Genomic DNA, 18,345 nt, shown 5'->3' on the forward strand with positions numbered 1-18,345 from the left:
GATAAGGGCTCTTGATTTTAACCACCTGAAAAGTCAACGTCTCCGACCTGGAATCATGATCATCGCTAAAAGCCACCTCCAAAGATATCTTGCCCACTGGATATGCCGACTTACCAGGCACCACACCATGAAAAACAGTATTCGTCGGCTTAAGATATTTGTCAGTCAAGCTCATGCGACGAAAGGTTTCATAGTAAAGAATGTTGATGCTACTGTCCCCATCCACACTACAAAAAAAGACACATCCGTGACATTTTGGGCCGAACGAAAATCTTTTCTGTCATACTTTTGACACTTCTATGACGATAATTGTGACAAAACCCGGTATCATCATAGATGTGGTGGGGTCCTACTTCTATGACAAAAAATCATGACAGAAAATGGGCTTTTCGTCCTGGACGGGCCGGAGACGCAGCCGCATGACATTCTTTGGGCCGTCCATGACGTAAAAAACCGTGGTAGAAGCGAGGGGCGGAAAATATCGGGGAGTCCCCGGTTACGGTGGGTGGTCGGGGGCCGAGCGATGCGCGTTTCTCTCCTACGTACGCGCATGTGTGCGAGGCGTTGGGCTCTAACTGAACCCGAGCGAGGCATTGGCCTCTAACTGAACCCGAGCGATTGCACTGTAGGCTACGCGTTACTGAACCCTAGCGATCGATCGGTGGTTGTTAACTGAACCCGATCGAGCGATTCCTTCGCTACTGCTGCTAACTGATGCCGATCGATCCTGCCTCTGGATGAACAGTGAGCGTTGCTGGGGGAGGGGTTTGGATGAACAGTTCCCGGTGGGGGTGGATGAACAGGACCCCGTGGTGTTGCCTCTGGATGAACAGTGAGCGTTGCTGGGGGGTTTGGATGAACAGTTCCCGGTGGGGGTGGATGAATAGGACCCCGATCGTTCGAGCCGGTTGGGGCTGGATGAACAGGACCACCCCGTGGAGGGCAGGATGAAAAGTAGACGGTGGAGGGCAGGATGAAAAGTAGACGGTGGAGGGCAGGATGAACAGTAGCCCGTGGAGGGGTGTTGAACAGGAGCCTGTGGAGAGGGCTGGTTGAACAATTGCCGGTGGAGTAGCGCGCAGTGGAGGCTGGATGAACAGGAGCCCGTGGATGAACAGTCGCAGGTGGAGGCTGGAGGAGGTCGACGGTGGATGAATAGTAGCCCATGGAGGCTGGAGGGGGTCGACGGTGGACATGAACAGTATCCCGTGGAGTCCCGTTTTGCAGTAGGCCACACCGCTCCCGATGAACAGGACCCCCATTTTGACCGTAGCGCTCCAACACAAGTCCGTTTCCTCTATTTTGCGGTACGCCACACCCCTCCCGATCAACAGGACCCCCGTTTCAACCGTAGGAGGTCCATTTCCTCCGTTTTGTGGTACGCCAGACCCCTCACGATGAACAGGATCCCGATTCGAACGTGGCCGGTCGAACACAAGGCCATTTCCTCCATTCTGCGGTACACCAGGCTTGGTTTCCATCGGCTATTCCGTCCAAGCCGGTTGGCTCCCACGCATTCCGTTTTCCTCTCGATGAACATGACGCATTCCGTTGCCTCCCCATGAACACGACGACGACGCTGTTTCTCCGTTCGGACCCAGCCATGTACACAAGCCCTGGCCGTACGTACGTGCGAGTAGGCGTTCGAGACCCCGCCCGTATGTACGTACGTGGCCGTATTTACTTTCTTGCACCCTGGCCGCTATACGTACGTGTACATGCTACGTGCGCGCCTCTACTATGACACGTGCGCGCCTCTACATCGACCAGTATGTACGTACACGTTCGCGACCGGAATGACAACGCTACGTACGCTTCGACCAGGTGGGTCCCGAGTGTCAGGCACTTCCTTGCGTGCGAAGAAGTAGCTGGTGGGTCCCACAAGTCAGGGGGCGAATCGTTTTTTTGTTTTTGCCCGGACGCACTTCCTTGCGTGCGAAGATGTAGCTGGTGGGTCCCAGCAGTCAGGGGAAACGTTTTTTTCGTGAAATATGGTGGCCCGTCCTGTGGGTCCCCGCTGTCAGGTGGAGGAATAATTATTTTGCGCGTAATAAGGAGGCACTTCCTCGCTGCGGCCGCGGACCCAGCTGTCAGCCTCTCCACGTACAGTCCACGTCCAATGGAAGCCGTTCCTTGACCACACCGCGCCGAGAGCACCAGGGCGGTGGACGACGGCGAGGCCTAGGAAGGGGACGACGCGGAGCCGGGGAAGACGCGACAGTGGATTCCCACGCGTAGAGGAGTACGAGGGTTCACTGGTTCGCTGCGGTGTGAGGCTGCCGTCGCTGCAGAATAACAGGGGGTGTGGGTGAGTAGAGGGATGGCCTGGCCAGTGGTCGGAATATTAGGGGGCGGTGAGGCCTCCACGACAGCACAGCTGGCCACGGGAGGTAGGAGCATGCGACACGACCGGCGCTGCTTTGGGCGGCTGGAGCAACAAGACCAGAGAGTGAAGAAGCACTAGGGCCGTTGGATGGACATTGTACGGTCACTGGAGCTAGAATCGTTCATATTGACTAAGTTGACAAAGCACTCCGTCCCTGTCAACTTAGTAGGCCCACAAGTCAGCCACCCACCAAGGTGGGTCCCAACTAGCAGGGGGAGTATTCATTTTTTGTGCGTAATAAGGAGGCACATCCGGTGGGTCCGAGCTGACAGCGGGGGGAACGTTTTTTTCGCAAAATACGGTGACCCGTCCGGTGGGTCCCAGCAGTCAAGGGGGAAACGTTTTTTTCGCAAAATACGGTGGCCCATCCGGTGGGTCCCTACTGTTAGGTGGAGGAATCATTATTTTCCAAGTAATAAGGAAGGCACTTCTTTGCTACGGCTGTGGACCTAGCTGTCAGCCTCTCCACGTACAGTACACTTCCGATGGAAGTCATTCCTTGACCATGTTGACCACGCCACGTTCCGTTGCATGCATGCGTCCATGGGCGTGGTGCGTCCCCACTGTCAGCCTCTCACGTACAGTCATGTTCCGATGACTCTCGGTTGTTGACCACGTTCACCATACCGTGCCGAGCGCACCAAAGGCCGGTGGATGATGGCGAGGCCCCAGACCGGAACGGCCAAGAGATGGGCAAGACGGGGCAGTGGAGTCGCAGATGGAGAGGAGTGGGAAACTTGACTGGTTCGGGTGCGCGGCATCACAGCCGCGGTGCTGCCCACGGGAGACAGGAGCAAGAACAGAGGTTGAAGAAGGAGCACGGCTGTTGGATTAACATCCAACGATCCAGCTGCTAGAATCATTTGTTGATTAAGTTGACAAAGCCCTGCGTACACGTCCGCTTAGCAGGCCCACAAGTCAGCCACCAAATCTGACGGGTCCCAGCTGTCAACGGGAGGAATATTTTTTCGCATAACAAGGAGGCACTTCCTTCCGTGCGAAGATACAGCCGGTGGGTCCCAGCTATAAGGTGGAGGAAACATTTTTTCAGCTTAATAAGGAGGAACTTTCCTTCCGTGCGACCATGGACCTCGTGGGTCCCAGCCGTCAGGCTCTCCACGTACAGTCCTCTTTCGATGACTCTTGTTTGCTGACCACGCCGCACCGAGCGCAGCGAGGCGGTGGACGACAGCGAGCCCCCAGACGGGAACGACTCGGAGATGGGAAGACGCGGCAGTGGAGTCGCAGATTGAGTGGAGGAGAAGGGTTATAACTGGTTCTTGTGCGGCGTGGGGCTGCAGTCGGTGGAGAATAACAGGAGGTGTGGAGGGGTGGAGGGATAGCCTGGTCGGCGGTGGGGTAGCGCTTTGCAGCGATGCGTGCTAAGCAGAGCCGCTCGCCGCCGGAGGCTGGACCAGACGGTCCCGGTGACGCTGGAGGAAGAAGACGAGAGATTGAAGGTGCATGCCGACCAAGTTCACAACGCCCTGTGTAGGCTTCGACCTATTGGCCCACATGCCAGCGTGCAAAAATGTGGCATATATTTAACCCATGTTTTCTAGAATGTACAGTCCATTTGCTGGGCTAGGTGAACATATAATTTCGCGTCAGTGCGGCCCATTTATATTATCTAAGAAATCCCAGCCCATTTGCACTTCCTTCAAATACACGAATTAGCTGGGCTCGTTATATATATAATGTTATGTTAGAAGGTGCAATTAATATCAAAAATAAACCAGAGAGGCACATTTTTTATATACATAATTAACAAATTAGCGAGTTATTGCTCAAAATAAAAATGAGCGCGTTATTATTACATTGGTCCTTAAAATCTTTGCAAGCTTTTGTACGCAATCACAAGGATTTTCCTTGCCTGTGAGTCAAAAACAACCAGGATTTTCCTTGCCAACTTCTGTTAAACATTTACTTTTATAAGTTAATAACACGCGGGATGTTTTCATAATGTATATATAAGTCTCTATAAAATATAGGATAATAGTAATAATATAAATATATATAATGTGGTTAAAAAATACATTGGGCTGCCGATCTTTAAGAAAAAGCCCATAGGCCGGTATGGACCTCAAAAAATAAGTTGAAACCACTGTCACCCATATGTCGTGGGCTACGCATGTTAAAATACAAAACCTAGGCCTAGCTGATACTTGTTCGCCCTCTGGAAAAAAATGATACCAGATCCCCGAGCGAACTGGATTATAGAGGGGGCCGGCGGCACGACTGAAGAAGCACATCAGGAGAGATTTTTGTTCTTCAATGGATGGCTCTCGATGGCGTGAACCAGCAGCCCATTTGCTGGGCGGGCCAACCTACAGAAACCAGCACTTGATTTTTCATCAAGCCCCGAAAACAACGCAGTACTATGTTTGTTTTAAGGCTGAAAACATTACGGCAGGGGTTGAGCGGGGGAGGGGGCAAGCCAGAGCAAAAAGATTAAAAAGAGCTGATGCGGCGTTGCTACCCTAACAAAGCAGGTGCAATTCTTCTCGGGAAGAAGGTGTGCCGTTGACACCCACACATCACATACCCCACAGTAGGCATACTAACAAGTTCACACACAAGCACAACAGAAAAGGTAAACATTCGTATCAAACTCAGGTTCACAGGACACGTTCATATTCATAGCCAACATTCACTATCAACAACTCAAAAGATTCATATATACACAAGTTCAGCATGTCTATGGATCCAAATAATTGATAGATCACACAACAATATTCATAGATAATTCACAAAAAGATTTAGATATACACATTTTCAGCATGTTTATGCATCCAAATGATTGAGATCACAGCCAATATGATCCATGGACGAACTTTAATTACCTAGGGTACAGACTGGTAAATGGTGTCCAGTCGAAGGTACTTCTTGCTAAAATTAATGCTTGTACGAGTAAACTTTCGAGTACATAAGAGGCAGCACAGACAATCTGAACTTTGCTTGTAGGTTTATCCTCAAATAGTGGCCTCGTGCCGAGGGAGGTTTGAGCAACTTGGCCACTACATTCATCCAACTAGTTTACTGGCTCATCTTGGTCCTGTAGCTCACCAAAATTCTACATTGCAGACTGGTAAATGGTGTTCAGTCGGAGGTACTTCTTGCTAAAATTAATGCTTCTACGAGTAAACTTTCGAGTACATAAGAGGCAGCACAGGCAATGTGAACTTTGCTTGTAGGTTTATCCTCAAATAGTGGCCTCGTGCCGAGGGAGGTTTGAGCAACTTGGCCACTACTTTCATCCAACTAGTTTACTGGCTCATCTTGGTCCTGTATCTCGCCAAAATTCTACATTGCAGACGAGAAAGGAGGCGGTTGAGAAAATGAACCACCCAAATTTTTTGTGCAGTTCAACTGAAATAGAGCACCCTGGCATGCAGACTGATTAAGTGCCAAATGAATATACGCGTCAACCAACTTGTCTGGAATCTTTAGACTCCATGCCATACAGTTCGCTACCATATGTGCAGATAACCAAAAGGCACAAGTTGGGACCAAAGACTGGACTGCGTTTTTCTGGGCTTTGCGCCAAGCAATATATTTGGCGTTCACACTCCTAATACTTGGAGTTTGACAATTGGTTGACGCTAGTTGATACTCGAATGAATATCGACACTTCTTCTTGTCAACATCGATGCTTGTCTGAGTGAACTTTGGAGTACATAGCAGCAGCATAAGTACCTGTCCATCTGATGTTTTTGTGCAGTTCTACTGAAATCACCCGATGTAATGATTTGCCTACGAGTTCAGGCTCCAAGTTACTCCTTTATGAAATCGGCAAACAATAGCACAATACCAAATTACCAATACATATGACAAGCACAATAATCAGGATAAAGACCAGTACCAACCTGTGTGAGGTAGCATATCAATTACTATTTCCTTTGACTGGAAGCCGAGATAAGCCAAGCGACTGATAGCAAAGGAAGAATGCAAGCCGAGATTAACGACTAACAGGAAAGGAAGGAAGTTGTCGAGGCAATGAAGCACCCAAAGTTTTTGTGCAGTTCCACCAAAATCGAGCATTCCTGTTGGCACATACATTGAGAGAGAGAGAGAGAGATTACTGTAATAGTGGGACTAGTTGATGAAACATACACTAACAAATAGAAGCACCCTCATTATCTTAATGGGTAAAGTTAGCATTCCCTCCCTGCTCCACCACATGATTCACCTCATAGACAAACATACACACGTACATGATTCAACATAGGGTGCTACTAAAGATTTGTTTAACTCTGACAGGAAAATTAGGCAGCAATAAATTAGTGGTACTTAAGTACTCCTAATTAATTAAGTGAGACATCAGAAGTGGAAGGGCTCCCTGGAGGATCGTCTCACATGTAAGGTAGTCGTTGCCGGAGCCCTTGAATGGCCTCGATTGAGGCCTCTGTCTTCAGCAAGATCGCCTTGGCACTGTTTACTCTTCTTCTTCTTCCTCTTCATGCTCTGTTTCTCAGTATCCTCACCAGTTGGTAAAACCAAGTACATGATTGGCCTTCTATTTTAGAATTGGTTTTGTCAGTGAGGGAGTACAAGTGTACTAGTAAAAAATAGCATTATTTTCTCATGGCAGTCGCAAAATAGAGATGAACACATGCATTAAATATCATCCTTACCTAAAGGAAGGTTATGGTGCCAATATGGATGATGAGGATTGGAACACAGATCTCCCTTTGTGCAGTTCCACCGAAATGAACCAACCATTCCATTCTGACATTCCAGTTAAACAGCACAAAAGTCACTTCTTTTAAGAAGAGTTTTGTGCAGTGCACCAAAAGGTCACAACAGCAACCAGGTGAAATGGATATCCCTGTTTGCACAAAAAGCTACAGAGGAAATAGTAAGAGTCTCAAACAATTACAGGCAAAAACATTTGGCTAAACTTGTCATGGCTTATAACAGTGGCATGGCTTCATTTTTACCTGGGGCATTAGATTAAGAATAGCTAAATATTTGGAATAAGGGCATGGGACAGTGGGTGCACCAGCAGTCCAGCACCAAGTACCTAAACAGGGGCATAAAGTGGTGATTCATCGTTTGTTTCCCCGAGAAACAAACATCCAAGAAACATATCTGGGTTGGTCCCATTTTTGTTCACTCTAGCCACCTACTCGTATGTGTGGATAGCAAATCTAGTCCTCGTCATACCACTTGTACAACGTTACCCCTATATTTCCCTTTTCGACCAAGAGACCGGTTGGATGACCAGTCTGTACTACTTTCACCCCCTTCCCTTCCTGTTTGTACCAAGTCCGATGTACTACATACTAAATTCCCCCACCCCCACTTTATTTCTTGTTTGAACGAAGTACAAGATTCGACTCCATGAAGTAGCTTTACCTCTAACAATAGAAGAAAAAAAAGGTGACGTTGGACCATCCGATCGAGAGGGGCTGAGAGGTAGAAAATGATGCACATGCAGCGACATAGCGAGCTGGGGAAGTAGAGCTAAGGCGGTTTCGAAGGAAGATATACCTGAAGGTCGTCGGGATGTGGATAGGTGGGCGGCGGGAGGCCGGATCCGCCCACACTAGGGCAACGACGAAGGGATGGAGGACCTCTTGCACCGGCGCTCGGCCAGAGATAACGGTGCGGCCGGCAGTGGGTCTCCTCCCTCGCTGTCGATGATGGCCTAAACGCTGCCCCTCCCGCCCTTCACCGGCGGAGGGGGATACGTCCGGATCTGTAACCAGCGGTGAGGATAGAAAGATGGTGTTTTTTGAAGGGAGAAAGACAGTGTTACCACCCCTATCTTGTTTAGATCTGGAGAGGACGAGATTGTGTGAATAGAGCAACCCTAGCAAGCAAGCTCGGAGGCTCCGGCCTATATATACGTAGTGGGGTAGTTTTCCTTTTTCACTCCATCAAAACAATCATTTAAAATTGTGTACCACTCCCTCCATTTCTTTTTACTCTGCACATAAGATTTGGTCAAAGTCAAACTACACAAAGTTTGACCAAATTTATATAAAAAATATAAACATCTACAATACTAAAACTATATAGTAGGAAAATACGTTTCATGGTGCATATGATAATATTGATTTCATATTGTGAATGTTTATATTTTTTAATATAAAGTTATTCAAACTCTACAAAGCTTGACTTTGACCAAACCTTATATGCGGACTAAAAAGAAACAGAGGGAGTACGTGCCAGGTCGCCGTCTTTTTAGTTGCTGGTTGTTTTTTGAGATAGCTACCCGCTTGTTCCAAGTGGTGTTGCGGTGTGCTAGGTCACACTTTTTTTGAGGGTGCCAGGTCACAATTTGTATCGTTCAAGTCTGGTACAAGTCCCTCCATTAAATGAACAACCACCCCCTCGTAAAAATTGTGAACAAGCCCACGGCTAAAATTATCGGAAACGTGGGTTGCCCCAACGTGCATTATTATTTATATTTTCTACTCCCTCCGTTCCTAAATATATGTCTTTTTTTATTCGCCACACCTAAGACAAGAATTTTTTTATTAGCAGTGAACCCCACATGTCATAGACACAAAAAGTGTGGCAAGATTCCCTTAGGCAAGCCAAAGTGTGTCTAACAATTTGAGCAACTCAAGTTAGGCAAGTGTGGCAAGTGTGGGAAAAATAATGTGGCAACATAATACAAACATAGTCACAATCCAAATAGCCCCGTAATTTTTTGTGACATGCATGAAAATTTGGTTAGTTAAATTTATAGTCAAAATTTGGCAAGGTGCATCAAATCAACACATGCAAGTATCAAAAGGGAGGTCACGGCATGCATGCATGCGTTGTACTCCCTCCGTTTCCAAATATAAGTCTTTTTAGAGATTGCAACAAGTGACTACATACGAAGCAAAATATGTCTACATACATCCGTATGTAGTAGTCCATTTGAAATGTGTAAAAATACTTATATCGAGTGCAGTGCTTTGATGTGTCGCGTGAACTCATACAAGACCGAGAAATTTGATTACTACAACGCCCCCTCCCTCGCGCATGAGCGTGGTGGCTGGCAGGACTAGTAGGAGCTTTCGCTACACACTTCGTGACGGCGGCGAACTTGCGGATGGAGTTGACCATCATGTCATCCATGCGAGAGGCGAAGCCAGCGTTGGCGAGGGCTACGACGCCGGCGGTCGCCAGCACCGTCTGGAAACGCTGCACGGTGCGGGGCCACAGGCCGGCGCCTTGGATGATTTGGCACAGCCGACTACCGCTCACGACCATCGCCTCCATAGGTGCTTCTGGCTTCTGGTCACTTGGTCTTGGATTGGAGTGAGCAGTGTTGCACAGTGATTGAGAAAGAACATTTATTGTCAATCTAACCCTGCCATCCATAGACCTCTTTGGTTTAGAGTTAGTTCAGGGTTAGAATCTAACTCTAACCTCTAACTGAGTTAGTAGAGTTCTCCTCGTCTCGGTTCATCGCCATCATACTTTCCCCATTTCTGTGTTTTCAGTATCCTGCGAATCAAAGAGGCCCTTAGACTGGTTTAGGTCCGGTAGTTTTTTATGACCGTGTTATGTCCAAAATTTAATGAACGTGCTCCAGTTTCTACGAAAATAATCTGGTTTCATGTAGTAATTCATTTATTTATTTATTCTTCTGCGGGGGTTTGCATGTAATTCGTGAGGTCTGAAATGTAAAGTACCCCGTCATATGCTCCGAGTCGTGCATGGACTACGACCCAGATGCTCTATGTCCCACATGTCGGTGAAAGGGTGCACGTGGAAATAGCCTAGGAGTACATATAGGAGGATAAATGCGTTAAAAATATGTATGGTGAAGCGTAGCTGCGGTTCGAAAGGGAGACCTAAAGTGATGACAGGTATAGGTCGCACGCACCCAACTAGTGGTAGTACTAGACATATGACTGCTTTTCCCTAAAAAAAGAGGTACGAGTGCTCAAAACTCCTATTCTATGAATGCGAGTCCCATCTGACAACAGCGTCTATGCTACAGCTAGCTCTTCTCCCTCGTTTCTCTCTTCTAGTAATTCTAAACTCAGCCGATGCCCGGTGGGCGGGGTGGGGATTTGCCGATGGTCGGTTTGCTCAACTGCGGCCCCACCTCACAGTGAAAACGTTACTACTGGAATAAAAATGCCATATACTCCTATACTAATAAAACATTAAGGCCACGAGGCGATGCAGTGCTGGTTACAGGAGGCAAGAAGAAGAGATGCATCGAACGGCGGCTAACTGGCAACCGCTTTCGTGGCCAGGTCGACGTGCTTCTGAACAATGGCGTCAAAAGATTCCAGCCGCTGGAAGAAGGCCAACGTCTTTCTGTCATCGCTGGCCTTTTAGTGGCCTATGTAGACGATTTCCTTGTAGACATGGATGTGCAGGTCGACAGTTTCTTGCATGGCGAGGCACTGCGCGACGAGCGCGGCCTCGAGGTGCACATTCTTTATCGCGACCTCCGGCAACTGCAAGGCCACCAGGGCTTGAAAGAGTTCGTCACCATGTAGGCCGATGAGGGTGGCAGGCAATGAGGAGCCTGGGCGTGAAGGCTGGAGTATTACGGCAAGGTCGTCCGCGCGCTTCTTGACGGCGACAAACTTGTGGATGGAGTTGACCATCATGTCGTCCATGCGAGAGGCGAAGCCGGCATCGGCGAGGGCTATGATGTCGGCGGTCTCCAGCACCATCTGGAAACGCAGCGCGATGCGGGGCCATAGGCCGGCGCCTTGGATGATTTGGCACATCCGACTGCCGCTCGCGTCCATCGCCTCCATAGGTGCTTTTTGCTTCTAGTCACTTCGTCTTGGATTGGAGTGAGCAGTGTTGCGCAGAGACTAAGGAGTAGATGGATTGGAGTGGTGGGGCGCCTTTATATGAGAATCCAAAATTTGTTGCATTCACATCGTGCTGGCTCTATTCTGCTTCTCCAATTAATTCCCTCTACATGTAGAGTAATTTGAGGATGCATCATTGACTGTTCAACGTCTCGGGAACCGCTACCCTCTCCCTCCTTGGCATTCAAGCACCTATGTAGGCGACTGCCGCTCGCGTCTATCGCGTGTCAGGAGACGTTCCCGTCGACGACGAGGTGCCTATGGTGACTTCGTAAATTTCAAGATGACAGTACTAGTATACTCAATATTGTGCACCGCGACCAAGGCCGAGAGGAAAACGAGAGAACTAGTACGTATTCATTTACGTGTAGATTCACTCATTTTGCTCCATATGTACTCAGTCTCGGTGTAGTCTAGTCACTTGTTGAAATCTCTAGAAAGGTAAATACTCGTTTCTGGTTTCCAGGGCTATACTACAATAGTGGGCTCACATAGCAATTTTGTCTCATGCAAGAGCCTGTCTATATGCGTGCTCCAAGGTTCGCAACTGCCACGTTCGGGTTGCACTTGGCTCTTCGCCTCTTTGAGAAGACGAACAATGATGTTACTACTACTGCTTCTACAGTATCGAATCCACTGTTGCATGTCCGTCGACCGCGAGCGGGAGGGATAGTTTGTTGTAGTACTATAAGCAAAAGCCTGTCCTCGTCTGCGAGCCACCGCGCACATGGGCGAGGGAGAAGGCGTGTAGTAGTAAAATCAAGCTTCTCCTCGTTGTATGAGTTGATGCGACACATCATAGCACTGGCCCCACATGGTTGCCTCTAAACTTGGCTGAAAGACCCGCAATATACAATACTCCATTTGCTACAACCTCTAACATTTACCCCACCACAAATTAAAATATATATTCCTGTCTTAACCGGATGAGCGTGCAAACTAGAATCACCAGGATGACAGGTAGGGCCAGAAGATAATTTTAATCAAAAAAATATAGCATGGAGCCGACCCCAACGATTTTAAGCTTACAGGCATGGTACACGCTATTCTAGACTACTCTACACATGAAACTGCCACACGAGCGTCCGGGCTGCGCTTGGCTCTTCGCCTCTTCAGGAAGTCGAACAAAATGATGGAGTACTACTCTAGTGGAGGAGTACTACAGTATGCTTCTGGCCATCTGACACCGACTGAACTGCTGCATGTCCACCGTGTACGGGAGGGAGAGCGTGTAGCGAACGAAAGCTTCTCCTAGTCCTGCCAGCCACCACGCTCATGGCCGAGGGAGGGACGCAGCTTCATTGACTTACTGCTCCTGCCTTTCCATCCATGACAGGTAGGCCCAAGAGGTCAGTGGCCCACCTGTCATGCAGCCAAAGGCAGGTGCGGTTAATGCGAGAGGGCGTTGTAGTAATCAAACTTCTCGGTCTTGTGCGAGTTGACGCGACACATCAAAGCACTGCACTCGATATATTTCAATAATTTGCGTTTACCGATGCATTAATTACAACGCATGCATGCATGCCGTGACTCTCCTTTTGATACTTGCATGTGTTGATTTAATGCACCTTGAAGTAGTATGAATATGTGACGGTAAAGCTTTGTAATGCCCCGGCCCTAATAAAGCGAGAGATGTTGTGCACGAGGAGGGCGAGATCATGCAGACGGAACAGGACCCGACGATGGAGCTCTCTGTGGTCTCGATGGACCTCACCTTGCTCCACTGCCCCTTGTGCCTCCGCCCCTTGAAGCCTCCAGTGTATGAGGTTCGAATACACCTCGTCCGTTCGGCTGATCGAGCAAGGTGCAGGTTTCCTGATTGATGTGTTGTTCGATTGATTTGTGCAGTGCAAGGGAGGGCACCTGGCTTGCGCGGACTGCCACATCGAGCGCCCCGGGAACCAGCGGCAGTGCCAGAAGTGCGAGCGAGGTTGTGGCTTCGACGTGCGGAACACGGCGGTGGACACCGTCCTCTCCTCGGTGAGGGTGGAGTGCCTGCACGAAGGCTATGGGCTCTTCGTCACTTACCACAAGCTCGCCGATCACCAGAGCCTGTGTCCGCTCGCGCCCTGCAAATGCCCCGTGCCCGTCTGCAGCTACGAAGGCCCGCCGGCGGGGCTCTCCCAACACATCAGCACCGTGCATCCCATGCCCGTGCACAGGATCCAGTACGGCAAGGCGCTCCATCTGCATGTGCCACTATCGGAGCCACGGCTCTTGCTGTTCGCGGAGGAGGACGGCCGCGCGTTTTTCCTTGTCGGCGGCGTGCTCGACATCGGCGCACCTATCGCCGTGTCGGTCATCTGCATCAGAGCGGGGGCGTCCCCACTGCCGCACTACGTGGCCAAGCTGTGGGCGAACAGCTCGCCGGGGGAGCCCAAAGGCAGGACCGACGCCGTCAAGGTGGAAATGGAGGTGACATGTAGCAGGGATCCCGGCGACGTCGCCGTGCAGGAGCTGACCTTCTTCACAGTTCCGCCCAAGCTGCTGGCCGGGGCTAAGCTGGTGTCCCTCCACATTCAGATTGACAAGCTCACGTCCTAAATGATTCTACAGTGCCTTCAATTTATCCTAGTAATATGCTAATATAGGGGTTAGCTTGGTCTACTTTAGCTTAAGAGATGGTGGGTTTTGGTGGCGATGCAGCAATTACCTCGACATCAGATCAGCAGTGAAAGTAATTTCGAACAGTCGAATGGATACTTTGTGTCTGTTGGATATAAAGATCCTTTGGGTAAGAAGTAACAGCTTCTATGTTTTTTTTGAAACAGAACAGCGATACTAGTATAATTTTTGTTGACATGCACTAATATTTTCGAAACGGACGTCGGGCTATAGCTAGAAGGGTGGTTGGGACGCGGCATCGACCCATACCGCGGTGACCCCTGATTGGGACGCACCGACTATGGATTTTCTCCCTCGCCGATGTCGACCGCCTCTATGCAGAACATTGTTCCCTTCCCCCAGCTGCGGGATCAAGCCGGATATGTGACCAGCGATGTGGCCACCGTCATTCGATGCTTGTGAAGAGAGCAACCCAAGCAAGCAGGCTTGTAGCTTAGGCTCCTGCTAGTGTATATATAGTGGTTTTCTTTTTCTCTCCATATCAACCATTTTATATTGCGTACGTGTCATTGAAGAGTGAAATGATGGTTGCTTCTTCTGACTAACTTACTGTGTGATTTGACTGCTCCTTTAATGGCCCCTACACGTACAACCCTCCCCCTACGTGTATGCAACAGTCACACGTACACATGGACGCAAAAACGCGCGCGACGCCCTAATGCATGCATGTCCGAGCACACGACGGAACACACACGGTCACGCTCAAGTGCTCAACCTACACGTCCAGGCACATACATACTCAGCCAGGGTGAGCTAGTGACCGTATAAACACCGGAAAATGTATATATTGAGCGCAATGAGCGTATTATGAAGTCTATTACGAAGTCCACTGACCGTATTTTTTCAAATATACAGTGACAAACAGTGTATTTATCTCGTTTTAAATTAAGCCATATTAACCGGAGAGGAGGCGGTATGGACTAGCATTACATTGCTATGTCCCATCAACTTGCCGAACAAGGAGAAGCTTGCTGGACGGGAGAAGCTTGCGCGGGGTGGCTCGCAGGACAAGGAGAAACTTTTGACTAATGCAAGTTGTCCTTTGCTCAGGCGCTGGACGTGCAACAGTTAATTCGCTGTCAGATTGCTAGAAGCATACACTATACTAGTGCTATTATTGTTTCACTTCCCGAAGAGGCGAACAGCCAAGCGCAAAGTTTACTAGTACCAGGAACCGGATGGAGGAGCGTCTGCACTCTTATTATATATTTAAAATGTGATAAAGCAGTCTTCAACACATTTGGTTCTCTTCGAGGGTTCTCGCATGTGATAATGGAAGTTGATTGCATGGAACACTCGCCACAATTCTCGCTTAATTCTGGCTCACATCCTGTTACAAATAGGAGCCCTCGGTAATACTTCCTCTCTTCTTGTTATTTAGCATTTAAACATGTCAGCCAACCTTGCGGCGCATCTTTGTGCGAACCGTGCTTGCTGCACTTTGAATGTGGCCGAGAGCTGGCTTGATGAAACACCTCGCTTCCAACTTCTTTTTTTGCGGGGTACCTCGCTTCCTAGTGACGAGTGTCTTGGCTGATCGTCCTAAGAATGCTTATATATGAATAAAGCTCTCTCATTTACCCGCAAAAAAGATTAAGCCATATTAACCGGAAAGGAGGGAGTATGGACTAGCACTACTTGTTGGTGTGTCCCGTCAACACGCAGAACGACGAGAAGCTTGCAGGACAAGGTGAAGCGCGCTTACGCCTTTTGACTAATGCAATGTACCTCGCCCAGGCGGTGGACATGCATCAGTTCATTCGTGTCGATTGCCAGAGGCATACACTGTAGTAACTAACATGCGGAGTACCATCATTGTTCGACTTCATGAAGAGGCGAAGAGCCAAGCGCAAGGTTTAGTACTACGAGTAGTACTACTACTAGAACAGCATGGTGGAGCCTCTGTACTCTTATTTTTCTTAATCTTTGATAAAGTACACACTTATTCCGGAGAAGGGCGGAAAACGGCAGCCCAACATGTAATGAAGTTATCGATCAACCATGCTCGAATATATCTTGGCCTCCGTGCGAGCCCGTCTGTGTGTTCTCTCTCCTCGCCTATCTCAATGAACGGCGGGTTGGCCATTTTGCCGTCAATTGAGATCGGTTTGCGCACACTCCGGTCCCACATGTCAGTGATATGCCAAGACGATGTGCGTTGACCGACTGGCCATACGCGTACTTGGTTTTGCACCTTCATACTACTCCTCCCTCCGTCACAGTTTACAGGGCGCGCTTCATTATGATGCATTTCTCTCAATGCATTTCCACCACCAGAGAGACTTTAGACGCGTTTGGTTTAATGCTCAATTAATTAGGGCGTGGTAACCGCAATTTTCTCTCGATGTAGTACTACGGAGTGGAGTACGTGCATGCATGTGTCTACTCGGGGTGGAAGCACTGCATGCATGTGTGTACGCATTATTTCCTCTAGTAATAGACGCCGTGGTATAAGTACCGATGCTATTTTTCAGGCCGACCGCTAGTCGCCTTGGTCCCAGAGATTTTCTCTTTTTCTGAAGCGCGCTCTATAAACAGTGACAGATGGAGTAGTATGAGCGGTTTCAAAGAAGAGTGTATTGATGGTTGCTTCTTCCGAGCAACTTAAAGTGGGAAAAGGTGGGGCTTATGATTTGACTCCTCATTACTCACTATTAATGCGGCGCAACGACCGGTCTGAGTCTCCCTTGCGGCTGTGCACTACCCCCTCGGTTCTTAAATATACTCCGGAGTATTTGTATTTCTAGAGATTTCAACGAGTGACTACTCAAATATTTGTCTTTTTAGAGATTCAAATGGACTACTACATACAGATGTATATAGACATATTTTAGAGTGTAGATTCACTCATTTTGCTCCGTATGTAGTCACTTGTTGAAATCTCTAGAAAGATAAATATTTAGGAACGGAGGGAGTACACATACGAAGCAAAATGAGTGAATCTACACTCTAAAATACGCCCATTTGAAATTTGTAAAAAGAGAAATATTGTTGATGACAGTTGCGACGACAAAAAAGAAGCATATTCCTTGTCCTAAGGGAAGATAACAACACAGTTGTGTTTGTCTAAAACGGTGTGAGGATGAGATTGCAACATGGAAAGTACGCCGAACGAGCTACGTTTTGTGCAAAGAACTATGGAAGATCCACATGCAGTGACGTGGGAAGACGGGCAATGGAGCAAGGCCGGAGGGGATACCTGGAGGTCGTCGGGATGTAACTAGGTGAGCGGCGGCGGGCGGAATCTGCCCAAACTGTAGCAGCGAGCAGGTGGCGTAGGCCCTACCGCGCCGGAGCTTGGTCAGAGAGAACGGCGTGTACTGCAGATCGGGACGTGCTGCCTCGGCGCCGTCGAACGGAGAAATGATGCACGTCCTCCCTTTCTGCCGGCGGACGGGATGCGGCCGGATAAGTGACCAACGGTGAGAGAGAGAGAGAGAGAGAGGCCACCACAGCCTTGTGTGAGATACTCTGAAGAGAGACAAACCAGGCAGGGAGGCTCCATTGTATATAGTGGAGCGGACTACCTTTTTCTCCATAAAAATCGGTTTATATTCTGTGTACGTGCCATTGAGCGATATAACTTTATTTAAAAATAACGCGCCAACGCATCAAGTCGAACTTTGTTTCGTGCACGCGTGGTACACGACCTCCGTAGGTAAACAACCGCTACATGCGTTCAAATTAGCACGTGGGCTGCCATTTCGTACAGAAATGAGCTCCACCGTGTACCCGCGCGGGTGTGGCTGGGCACGAAGCGTGAGTACATGCACGGTGCACCTATTCTCTTCTTGTATACGTACACCACCTACGTGGGGTTGTGTGAGAGAGATACAAACATAGAGAGATATAGTGTGTGGGTTCGTGAGAGTTTTTATTAGGGGGGGTCAATAAAAAAATGTAACATATGCAATGTGTGTGAAATAGAGTCCTGGATATATCATATATATAGAGGGGGCGATCCACGAGACGAGAGTGGAGGTATCATCGACTTGAGGTGTCCATAGAATCGAAGACAGGGATGATGTGTGTGTGTGTGTGTGCGCGCGGTCGATAAAGAGTGCCATTGAATTTGTGTGTGCCCACGTCAAAGATATGGAGTGGCTGGCCTACTAGAACGAGAGAGGGGACAGGTGTGGTTTATCTCTGTGGCATGGATACCTACCTACAGCGCTTGACTATCGGTGTGTGTTTGGGGGGGAGGGAGGCCTAATTAACTATAGAGGTAGAATGGCTGGTATATTTGTGGAGGAGGAGAGAGGCCTACCTCATGTATTAAGGGAGATCGATCTACCTCATGTATTAAGGGAGATCGATGGGCATCCATGCATATGTGCAGGAGAGGAATAAGGCTGGGAGAGTGAAATAGCTAGAGTGTTGGAGGGGGTGGTAGTGGAGTTGCTTCTAACAAATGGTGGGATAGGATTGCTAGACAACCGGAGGGCACGCCTGCAATATCAATAAGAGAGGGGATGGCTGCCTGTCTATGCACGTGCGTGTGAGAGACGGGTCAGGAGGCATGCACGAATGATGGGGGGCGATATGGAT

Source organism: Aegilops tauschii, chromosome 6, assembly GCF_002575655.3.
Source record: "Aegilops tauschii subsp. strangulata cultivar AL8/78 chromosome 6, Aet v6.0, whole genome shotgun sequence".
NCBI classification, from domain to species: Eukaryota; Viridiplantae; Streptophyta; class Magnoliopsida; order Poales; family Poaceae; genus Aegilops; species Aegilops tauschii.